The 12,487-nt window shown below is 48.0% G+C and overlaps 1 protein-coding gene across 1 annotated transcript in view; it reads right to left on the bottom strand.

The window, feature by feature from the left end:
- TMEM132D (transmembrane protein 132D) overlaps positions 1-12,487 on the bottom strand; it is a gene marked incomplete at both ends in the record, with an annotated part of 633,090 nt that overhangs the window by 13,215 nt on the left and 607,388 nt on the right. The gene's annotated exons all lie outside the window — the stretch shown is intronic.

Below are 12,487 nucleotides of genomic sequence, written 5' to 3'. Positions count from 1 at the left end.
ATATTCCTCATGGGTCCTGGGAGCCTCTCAGTGGGATTCTCCCCACCTGCCCACCGTGGTAACTAGCTCAGTAATTCACTTCCCGTCTCTTCCATTTAGGTGTCCTGTCCTGCCCCCGACTCCCACCTCCACGTCCTGGAATCAGTCCCCAGATACACCCGCCGCCCTCCAGTCCGTGGCTCAGGCTCTGCTTTCCAGAGAATCCAGACACGTTCATCCAGGCCCATGTTAGCTCATTTCATCCTCAGAACAACCCCAAGACGAGCATTCCCATTAGTCCCATATTCCAGATGAGGAAGCTGAGAGTTAAAGGAGCTTGACTGTGGTCCCACGATTCGGCCCTGGGGTCTGGCTGTGGAATCCACGTTCTCCAATTGTGCTGGCCCACCAGACTGCTCCCCTCTGCCCACGTTTGACAGAAAAGCCAAGTTCAGAGAAAAGACCTTGTCCCGTTGTCTTTGTCTCCCAGCTCTCCAGGGGAGCTCGTGCTCATCCTAAGCAAGGCTTGGGGCAAAGCTTTGGGGTCGTGTGGTAGCACAGATGATGGCTCCCAAAGATACCAGGTCCTGATCCTCGGAACCGGTACATTACCTTATTTGGCAAAAAGGACTTTGCGGATGTGATTAAGTTAAGGATCTGGAGATGAGCAGGCTACCCTAGATTATCCAGGTGGACCCTAAATGTAATCCGAGTGTCTTTATAGGAGAGTAGCAGAGGGACATGCGACCACCGTGACAGAGGAAGGACATGTGTCACCAAAGCAAGATGTTACACGGCCGGCTTTGAGGATGCAGGACAGGGCCAAGGAATCCAAGGAAGGCGTCTCTAGAAGCTGGAAGAGGCTGGGAATCATTCTCTCCTAGAGCCTCTGGGGGGAGTGCGACCCTGCTGATACCTTGTGAAGCTTATGAAGGACTTCTGGCCCCCAGAACTGTGAGAGAATACATGTCTGTAGTTTTCAAGTCACTTTTTTTTTTTTTTTTTTTGGCCACACTGCACAGCTTGTGGGATCTTAGTTCCCTGACCAGGGATCGAACCTGCGCCCTCTGCGGTGGAAGCGCAGAGTCCTAACCACTGGACCACCAGGGAAGTCCCTAATGTGTGTGGTTTTAAGCCACCGGGTTTGTGGTCCTTCGTCCCAGCAGGAGATGGCCACAGAGAGGGAGAGGAGGATGGGCAGAGGCCCCGAGGGCTCCTTCCCTGCTCTGGGGCTTGGCTGGTTGAGCTTGGAGGGAGGATGGGCAGGAGCAAGGCCCCTGGTTTATTGAGCACATAATACATGCCCGGCTGAGCAGCTGAACACATCCCAGGTGTGGCCCCAGTTAGTGGTCACGAGAACCCAGGACGTGGGTGCCGTTACTGTCAGTTCACGGGAGGTCAATCTGAGGTCCAAGACATTAGGTACCATTTCCCAAGGACGCACAGCTGGGAAGTGGAAAAGACCAGACTCAACCCAAGTCTGCCCCCAGCTGCCCCGCCTCCGGCACGGGCATCCCTCTTGCCTGGATGCTCCCTCGCAGTCTGTTGTTTTCTAAAGGATGCAGGCCTTCCCTGCAGCACTTAGAGGGGTGTGAAGGAAAGCAAAGCAGAAATCACTAGGTTGTTCAATCATCTTAGAAAGGCTTGCTAATGATGGCGCCTTTGATCCTCCTGGGGAGGGAACAAGGGCACAGCACATACATGGGGGCACCGGGAGGCTGGGCATCCAGGGGCTGGTCAGTGACTTGGAGGGAAGCATGGGCCCAGGTCCACTTATGAGCTGGACCTGGTGATCCTCCTATAGCGGAAGTACTTAAATCTGATGAAAGGCAGAACGGAACCAGCCCACGTGGCTCTATTGTAACTTGTGTCCTGGCCACGGCCCTTTCTTCTTCAGGGCTGGCGAGTCTTGAATCTTAGGCTTTCTCTTTTTACGCCTTTCAAGTCTGAATCAGGCTGAATTGCCATAGATAAGCCAACAGAGAGAGAGCGAGAGAGAGAGAGAGAGAGAGAGGAAATACAGACAAGACTTGGTTTCAGATTTTCTGGGCCCTCTTGCCAAACCAGGGGTTCTAAGAAAAGACATGTGGAGATCATGGTGGGTAAAAGCCCACCCCCTAAATCCCCCTGTGGATGAGAGATGCAGATGCCTGGTGTGCTGGGCATAGCCATGAGTATAAAATTAAGTCTTCATGTTTTTTTGTTTTGATTTTAAAACTGTGTTTTTTCCTTGAGGAAATAAAAAAAGTTGGGGCTAGACACGGGTAAGAGGGATGAGGAAGGTAAGCAGAGGGAAAGCAGGGCTTGACATCCAGGCAGTTACTCTTAGCAGACATGCGTGGAGGCAACTGATGCCCGGGACTTGGAAGGGCGGTGCTGGGTTGGAGGGGCGGAGCGCTGAGGTAGAGATTGTGTGTGTGTGTGTGTGTGTGTGTGTGTGTGTGTGTGTGTATGTCAAGTAATAAGAACAGCACCCACATTTGATGGGAGGTTTATAAATCTCTGCCCCCGACCCCTCTGGTTTTCCGTGCCCGGCCCCTGTCCGCGCTCTGCATGTGGAAGCATCACTAAAACTGTTTGCCAACCACACCTGGATCTTCCTTGGTGGCATGGTGGGACTATCCTTCTGGCTCACCTGTTTCACTCACCTGTTGATGATGAGCTGTGAGTGGAACTGACACGGGTCAACTCCTGTGGGAACATTTTAATTTCCCATGAGGGACCTTCCAGAGGTCCCTGTCCCTCCAGCTTGGGGCCCGGCGGGGGAGGAGGTGGTGACTGCCTCTCCAGCCTGGGCTCCGAGAGTCTGTGACAGGGACAGCCCCCCACAAAGCCACAAGGGACAGGCGGCATGGGTGGCAGGTACACCTCGTTTGAAGTCACTGATATTTCAGACTATTTGTTACATCACATTGATGGAGCTTATTCTGACCACTGCAACATGCCTGGGCATAATCTGATAAATAAAAATAATCTATTTTAATAAAAAGAGAACGACAAGTCTGTTCTCTAGGTCTGTGAGTCTGTTTCTGTTTCGTAGATAAGTTCATGCGTGCCATATTTTAGATTCCACCTATAAGTGATATCATGATGTTTGTCTTTCTCTGTCCGACTTAAGTATGATCATCTCTAAGTCCACCCATGTTGCTGCAAATGGCATTGTTTCATACTTCAATAAAATAAATTTTAAAAAAATAGAACGCACCAAATTAACAGATGGAGTAGGCTAGGGCTGGGTGGATAAGATCTATGAAGACAGATAAGATAATCAGATGGTGGCTGAGAGGATCCTAATTCTTGCTAACTCGAAACAAGCCAAGAATGTAATTGGGGTCTGAGCCAGGGGCCAGAGGTCTTTGTCTTAAACAGGCTACTCATGCCTCATCCCTGAATGCCAGGGTATGGGACCTCCCCGCCTCAGGCTAATGACTTTCTCGTGACTAAAACTGCACGCAAACGAAGTAAGTAAAAGTCAGGGAGGAGACACATGGGGCCTTTCAGGCTGCACCCTGGAGGAGGGTGTGTGTGAAGCTGCAGAAGAATTTGAGTAGAATATAAAGACTGAGGGCTCCTGGGGGAAAGGCTTTGCAGGTAAGGAAGTGGGGTTTACTCAGCCTGTGTGCTGGGGAGTTTGGGGGCATGACACCTGCCTGGGGGGGATGGATGCTCGTGAAAAAAGCATGTCTGTGAGTCTGTGGTACCGCTGGGACCTGTTTGTTGTCGTCCTTGCATGGACGGGACTCCAGCCTAGGAGGCATCAGAGATCTTTCATTTTTGGTAACGCTTGTGACTCAGCCTGGATGCTGCAAGTTATGGCTGCTACTGCCTTGCTGGCTCCCCTGGTCTCTTGTTGCTTCCAAAAATGTTCAAGTCTGTCCAGAGGAAGCAGCAAAGGAAGAGAAGGAGGAGGGGGAGGGGGAGAAGGAGGGAGGGATGGGGAGAGACTTGGAAGGGCTTCCTCTGACTTCCCTGGCCTCACTGGAGATGCCTGGTGGTGGTGAGGTCTTCCCACCCCTGCTCATCCCTGGGGCAGTCTGTGGCCAAACACTGGCTGCATGAGCACATCTTAGGACAACCTCTGCAGCACCTCTCAAACTCCAGAGCCCGCCTGGGGGAGCAGGGTCTCCTGAACCCCATCTGTGGAAGGCTGAATAATGGCTCCCAAAGATTTCAGGTCCTGATCCCTGGAACCTGTAAATGTCACCTTCTATGGAAAAAGGGTGTTTGTGGATGTAACTAAATGCAAGGTTGTGAGATGAGAGCATCCTGGATTACGGGCCCCGAATGCAATTCCAGTGTCCATATCCGGGAGAGGCAGAGGAAGATGGACACAGACGAACAGCCGCCCACGTGGAGAGAAGCAGATGAGGCAGACGCTGGAGTGCCGTGGCCACAAGCCAACGAATGCCGGCGGCTACAAGCAGCTGGAGCAGCTTCTCCCCTGGAGCCCCCAGAGGGAGCATGACTGCAGCCTCCTGGCCTCCGGACTGTGAGAGAAGGCATTTCTGTGGTTTTAAGGCCCCGAGTCTGTGGCCGTTTGCGGCAGTGGCCACAGGAATCTAACAAACCATCCTGGCCCACCTCTTCCCCTGTCCTGTCTTGCCCTCTCATCCCTCACCCCCTTACTTCCCGGGGGTCTTTCCTCAATGAGTCTCATGCACACGGTGCCTGAGCTCCAGGGCACCTGACCTAAGACTTGTTGACCTTCAGTTGGGAAGACACAAGCCTGGCGTCCCCAAGGGCAGACCTGGCCCCCGACTGCATCCTTGACGTCTGCCCAGGACAGACCAGCTGAGAAGTGTTCTTGCAAGAGCTGATGGGGCAGAACTGGTCCTTCCAGTCCGACATCCATCTTTCTCTCCATCTACCTCAACGTTCCATTTGACTGTTAAACATTACAAACTCCCCCTGGGAGCTGAGCCAGAGAAATGGGATGGTCTAGGTGAGCTGACAAGACCTGTTCATTCCTTCTTGTTTAAATACAAGTGACTGTACATGTCCAAGCATTCATGGCAGTTAAGTTAAAATGAGGCCGTTCAGGTGAGAAGAGATTAGGACACACGGAGAGACGTCAGGGGGGCTCACATGCACTTCCATTTCAGGGGGCACAGGTTTGATCCCTGGTGGGGGAACTATAAGACCTCATGTGCTGAGCAGATAGGCCAACAAAGAAAAATTTAAAAAGACCTGAGACATCTTGGCCCCAAACTCCAGCTCAGCATCTGTTTCTGCAGAACTCACCTGTCTTAGCTCAGGCTGCTATTAGAAAATGACCAGACAGGGTGGCTTATAAACAGCAGACATTCATTTCTGACATTTCTGGGGGCTGGAAGGACAAGATGATGGCTCCATCAGATTTGGTACCCACTACCTGCTGCATAGACAGATGTCTTCTCTTTGTCCTCACAGGGTGGAAGGAGTGAGGGAGCTCTCTGGGTCTCTTTTATAAGGGCACTAATCCCAAAGTGAGGGCTGCATCCTCCTCACCTAATCACCTCTCAAAGGACCCACCTCCTGCCACCATCACATTGGGCACCAGGTTTCAACGTATGGATTCTGGGGGGGACACAGACCCCTCAGTCTATAGCACCAGCTATGACACGAGCTTCTTAGTATGTCCTTTCCTCCAGGCAGCCCTCGATTTGTCTCGTGTTAGTGGAGAATGGTTCATGTCAGCAGGTTCCTCACCTTGAATGGTCATGGACCAAGGTCATGGTTCCGATGGTTGAGTTTCTATGAACAGGGTGCTACGTAAGATGAGGACTGACTACATTTCACTGTTATTTGAAACCATGTGGAATATTGTCAAAGAAGAATAAAATCTAACAAATGCAGACCTCCAAGATCTTCTGCAGCCCTACGATAGTGGATGGAATCCTCCCAGATTCCTGTCTACCCAGCACCTCAGATTGTGACCTTACTTGGAAATATGGTCTTTGCACATGGAATTAGTTAAGATGTGGTCAGACTCGATTAGGGTGGATTCTAAATCCAGTGAGAGTGTCCCTGCAAGAGACAGAAAAAGACACACAGAGACTGAGGGAAGAAGGCCAGTGATGACAGAGGCAGAGGTTGGAAGGATACGGCCACAGCCAGAGGATGCCTGGAGCCCCCAGTAACTGGAAGAGGCAGGAAGCCTCCTCCCCTAGAGCCTCCAGAAAGAGCACGGCCCTGCCCATGCCTTGATTTTGGAATTCAGGCCTCCAGAACTGCAAGAGAATGAATGGAGTGACCCAGTTTGTGGCAATTTGTTACGGCAGCTCCAGAAAATGAGCAGACCTCCTAGGTGAGACCTCCCAATTAAGCCCGTGAATCTCCATTTTGACGGATGCACGGCTGATTCTCATTTACACTGACAGTTCAGAGCTACTGACAGGAGGTTGTCCCGGGCCCAGAGAAGGGGTAGTTCTATTACCCGCTCATTCCACAAAGAACGGGCTGATCTGAGTAGCTTCTTACAAAGATGAAATCCACCCGTCTGTTCTGAAAGGCTCTGGCTTTGACTTCATCTTCTAAGGTGAATGAGGACTGATCCTGAAGCCCCGTGTCCCTCTCAATCCTTCAACAAAAGCCCGGCTTTCCTGGCTGCTTTGTGCCGTAGGATTCTCTGCTTAACATCCAGCAATGCTGGACAGCAATCCTTACGAGGTTAACATAAATGCCACCTAAAACACATATCGCAAATGCAGTCTGATGATGCCTGTGTCCACTCAGCGTTACCTACTTAACATGTTTATTCACCACCGCCGTAAGTGACGTTACTGGTGGTACAGGGGTCCTGGATCAGCAGTTCAGGGGGTGCCCCTGCAGCCCCTTTTGTTTGGTGGAAGTGGTGAGGTGGCAGTGCCATGGCTGGAAATGACTGCTACATTTCTGACATCCCTTCCTCCCTCCCTCCCCCTCCCTCCCTCCATGCATCCGTCCCTCCCTCCCTCTCTCCCTCACTCCATCCATCATTCATCCATCCATCCATCCATCCATTCATCCAACCAACCATCCATCCATTCATTCATCCATCCATCCATCCATCCATCCATCCACCCATCCATCCATCCATCCATCCATTCATCCATCCATCCATCCAACCAACCATCCATCCATTCATTCATTCATCCAAACTTCCATCCATCTATCCTTCCGTCTTTCCCTCCCTCCTTCCTTCCTTCCTTTCTCCCTTTATTATTTAAATAATCTTATTATGACTTATTTTCTGTTTAACGTTTTTATTACCTACAGATAGGTGTACACATCATGACTGTTCTTCTCAATGACATTTCACAATGAACAAACTCGTCACCTGAACCCAGTTCAAGGGCCAGAGCGCTGTGGTTCACACCGGAAGCCCCTCATGCCCTTCCAGTCCTAGCCCCACCCCCGACCTGAGTAAGGGCTAACCTCTTTCTTGATATCTTTGCTTAGTCTTACCTGTTTTAAGCCTTTGGTATAAATGGGATCACATCCCCTGTACTTGTGTCTGTGAGACTGATTTATGTGGTTCATTCCTTCTCATTGTGTGATACACCACAGTTTATGTATCCATTCTCCTATCTGTGGACATTTGGGGGTTTCCAGTTTTTGGCTCTGACACACAGTGCTGCCATGGACCATCATACACGTCTTTGGGTGAACAGACATAGGCTTTTCTGTGGGTACATACGTGGGTCACAGAGTTTACTTGTGCCCCACTTTTATTTGTACAAGAGTGCACAGAGCATTCTTTAAAGATGCAAACTTATATTACTACCACATGACTCTCTGGACACTATTCTAAAAACTCATCCAAGGTTCTCCACTGCTTTAGGGTAATATAGTACATTCTTCACATAAGCCACCAGGTCTGACATGGTCTGGCTCCTGCTGGGTTCCTTGGTCTCATGCAACACAACTCTCCTCCTTGACCCTGCATTTCACTGCCTTTCAGTTCCCTGGAGTTGGAAAGATGGGACAGTCTCCTTAATCAAGACTCTAGGATGTGATGGAATCCATGGACGAGTGGTTGGGTCTTGGACATCTAGAAGGGTGAGGATGGTGAGGAAAATCGGGCTCACCCACACCTGGGTATCATGGAACTCAACAGAATTGGCTGGAAATCACTAACTAAAGAGAGGTGAGGCCAGAACACATTCCTTTTCTATTAACAAGTAACACTCAGACTGCATGAAAGAGAAAACACATATGCAAGCATAGTAGAGACATATTTCAGATGGGAAGTGGAAAAGGGAGTCAGGAATAGTGAGTCTGCTAGATGGACACCAGGAGTCTGCAGGCACCCTGGCCGTCAGGAGGGCTGAGCACTGCCCCCAGGCTGGTGGAAGCCCGTGCCCAGGACAGCCACATCACAAGCACCAAGGTGGCACATGATGTTACCTGGATGAGTTCCTGCTACTTCCTGGCAGAACTGGCTGCAGGCTTTGGTGCAGGGGGCCCAGCAGATGGCAGGTGAGGGCAGCCACACCTCCCTTTGGCTGGACACACTCTTTTTGAGGGCATGGAGGAGGGTGTAAGCAAACCATCTTAGGGTCCCCCGTTTCCCTTCCCAAACAGAACAAAAGAAGCAGGGTAGCAACCTTACGCAGAAACATCCGGCACAGATTTCTTCGGCTTTTGACTGAATTTTGCAGTGAAAATGCTTCTCCAGGCCACCTGCAGAGAAGTGCGCCCTCCCTGCCTCTTGGCAGGCACCACGTGGGGCTCCTGTCTCCAGCGAGGTCTCCCAGAGGGAGTCCCTTCTCCAGTGAGACCCCAGATCTGTCCTCACTCACAGAGCCTTCCTCTGGTGCACCCCGGGCAGGCGAGGGCAGGAGAGGCTGGATCAGTTAGGAGATCGGACGGGTCATGCTAAGCCCGAGGGCTTGGCACAGAGATGGAGATAACATGCTGTCGCTTCTCACTTAAAAAATGATGCAAATGAACTAATTTACAAAACAGAAACAGATGCACAGACAGAGAAAACAAACATGATTACCAAATGGAAAAGGGGTGAGAAAGGGATAAATGAGCAGTTTGGGGTTAGCAGATACTCACTACTATATATAAAATAGATAACCAACAAGGACCTGCCATATGGCACAGGGTACTATACTCAGTACCTTGTAATAACCTGTAATGGAAAAGAATCTGAAAAGGAATATATATATATATATATATATATATATATATATATATATATATACACACACACACACATATATATATGGCTGAGTCACTTTGCTGTACACCTGAAACAAGCACAACATTGTACATCAACTACACTTCAATCAAAAATAAAATGATAAAAAATTCTTCTTGGGTAAAGGAGCAGCTAACCAACCCTTGTCATTTCTTAGCGAGAAAGGCACAAGAATACTGCAAATCTAAATTTACATGACTGATGGAGAATGATAATAATAACGGCTAACGTTTAGACAAGCCACAGCCCGGGAGAAAATATCTGCATGCATCTGATGAGGACTGGCATCCAAAATATACAAAGGATTCTTAAAACTTAACAATAAGAAAAAATAAAATAAAATGGGTGAAAGATCTAAACAGATACCTCACCCAAGAAGGTACACAGATGGAAAATAAGCACATGCAAAGATGCTCCATATGCCATCAGGGAACTGCGAATTAAAACAACAATGAGATACCACCACACACCCATTAGAATGACTAAAATCCAGAACATGAGCACCATCAAATGCTGGCGAGGATGCAGAAAAGGGATACTCTCCTTCATTGCTGGTGGGAATACAAAATGGTACAGAGCCACCCTGGAAGACAGTCTGGCAGTGTCTTACAAAGCTGAGCATATTCTCACAATATGATCCGGCAATTGTGCTCCTTGGTATTTACCCAAATGAGCTGAAAAACATATGTCTACATGAAATGTTTTTAGCAGTTTTATTCATAATTGCCCAAACTTGGAAGCAACCAGGATGTCCTTCAGCAGGTGAATGGATGAATAAACTGTGGTCCATCCAGACAAAGGAGTATTCAGTGCTCAAAAGAAATGAGCTATCAAACCAGGCAAAGACGTGGAGGAACCTTAAAAGCATGTTGCCAAGTGAAAGAAGCCGATCTGAAAAGACTACACACTGTATGATTCCAACTCTATGACATTCTGGGAAAGGCAAAACTCTGGAGACAGGAAAAAGATCAGGGGCTAGGAAGGAGGGAGGGGTGGATGAACAGGCAGAGCACAGAGGATTTTTAGGGCAGTGAAGCTAGTCTGTATGATACTGCGATGGTGGGTACATATCATTATGCTTTGGTCAAAAATCATAGAAGGCACAGCATAGAAGTTTCACCAAGAGTGAACTCAAGAAAATGAAATAATGCCATTTGCAGTAACATGGATGGACCTAGAGATGATCATACGAAGTGAAGTAAGTCGGAAAGAGAAAGACAAATATCATATGATATCACTTATATGTGGAATCTAAAACAAGGCACAAATGAACTTAGTGATGAAAGAGAAAGAGACTCACAGACATAGAAAACAAACTTATGGTTACCAAAGGGGAAAAGGGATAGGAGAAGGATAAATCAGGAGTTTGGGGTGAACAGATACACACCACTATATATAAAATAGATAAACAATAAGGACCTACTCTATAGCACAGGAAACTATATTCAATATCCTGTAATAAACCATAATGGAAAAGAATCTGAAAAAATATGTATACGTATGTATAACTGAATCACTTTGCTGTACACCAGAAACTAACAGAAAGTTGTAAATCAACTATACTTCACTAAAAACGAATGGAGACTATGAGCTTTAGTTATTAATAAAATATCAAAACTGGTTCAAAAAGCCCCCCTAGTGTTTATTATAGTATTTTCTATACTCCAGACACTGTTCTAAGTGCTTTTCGTGTTTTATTTAATCTTTATAATAACTCAGCGAGGTAAGTTGTTATCATGACTATGTTTTTGAGAGAGGAAACTAAGGCATCACATGGCCCAGGTCACAGCTGTCAGGAATCTAAGCATCCTGGCTCCTGGGGCTGCACTTTCAGGCTCTCGCCTATACTGAGCCTTGGACTCCAACCCAGAACACACCAGTCAGCTCTGAAATGACAGTCTGCTCTCAGACTGCATGGCCATGCAAAGAAATACTTTTGTCAATAAGTACAGGTGGGCTTCCCTGGTGGTGCAGTGGTTGAGAGTCTGCCTGCCGATGCAGGGGACGCGGGTTCGTGCCCCGGTCCGGGAAGATCCCACATGCCGCGGAGCGGCTGGGCCCGTGAGCCATGGCTGCTGAGCCTGGGCGTCCGGAGCCTGTGCTCCGCAACGGGAGAGGCCACAACAGTGAGAGGCCCGCGTACTGCAAAACAAACAAACAAATAAAAAAGTACAGGTTTCCTCAATGATTTTTTAAAATTTATAAAGATTTGTCATATGTTGTAAACATTTGAGATTGGCTTTTCAAGTCTGAACACCTCACTGGAGATTTTCTTCTCAACTGTTAATTATTTTGCAGTATAAGAATTGGAAGTTGATACAGGCTCATGGTGTGAAGTCAAACAGAACAGGAAGAAGCATGTGCAGTGACATGTCAGCCCCTCCCCCTCCCAGCCTGAGCTCTCCCAGCTCCCCACCCTGAAAGTAACTGTCATCATCAGTCTCTTGTGCCTCCTTCCAGAAGGCTCTATGCAGGTACAAGCATTTAAGTATATATTTTCTTATTTTTTTTAGAAAACATGATGGCCAACATTCTATGTTCTGTGCTTTTTCCTTAAAAAATATAGCTTGTGGGTAGTTCTAAATCCTTCTCTGTCCATTTCAGGTTTCTAATGTTCAAGAGCCTAAGAATCAAAGCCATACTTTTGAGTTGCCATATCCCACTCCTGGGCATATATCCAGACAAAACTATAAATCAAGAAGATACCTGCACCCCAATGTTCATTGCAGCACTATTCACAATAGCCAAGACATGGAAGCAACCTAAGTGTCCATCAACAGATGAATGGATAAAGAAGATGTGGTGTATATGCAATGGAATAGTACTTAGCTATAAAAATGAATGAAATAATGCCATTTGCAGCTACATGGATGGACCTAGAGATTATCATACTAAGTGAAGTGAGTTAGAAAGAAAAAGACAAATATCATACAATATCACTTATATGTGGAATCTAAAATATGACACAAATGAACTTAGCAATGAAACAGAAACAGACCCACAGACATAGCAAACAAACTTATGTTACCAAAGGGGAAAGGGGGTGGGGGAGGGATAAATTAGGAGTTTAGGTTTAGTAGATACACACTACTATATATAAAATAGATAAACAACAATGTCCTGCTGCATAGCCCAGGGAACTATATTCACTACCCTGTGATAAACCATAATGGAGAAGAATCTGAAAAAGAATATATATATCTGGGGCCTCCCTGGTGGCGCAGTGGTTGGGAGTCCGCCTGCCGATGCAGGGGATACGGGTTCGTGCCCCGGTCTGGGAGGATCCCATATGCCGCGGAGCGGCTGGGCCCGTGAGCCATGGCCGCTGAGCCTGCGCAT

This window comes from Mesoplodon mirus (assembly GCF_964341445.2).
Source record: "Mesoplodon mirus genome assembly, chromosome: 13".
Taxonomy (NCBI): domain Eukaryota; kingdom Metazoa; phylum Chordata; class Mammalia; order Artiodactyla; family Ziphiidae; genus Mesoplodon; species Mesoplodon mirus.
The sequence above is the reverse complement of the archived record's forward strand: the minus strand, read 5'-3'. Positions and strand labels throughout refer to the sequence as shown.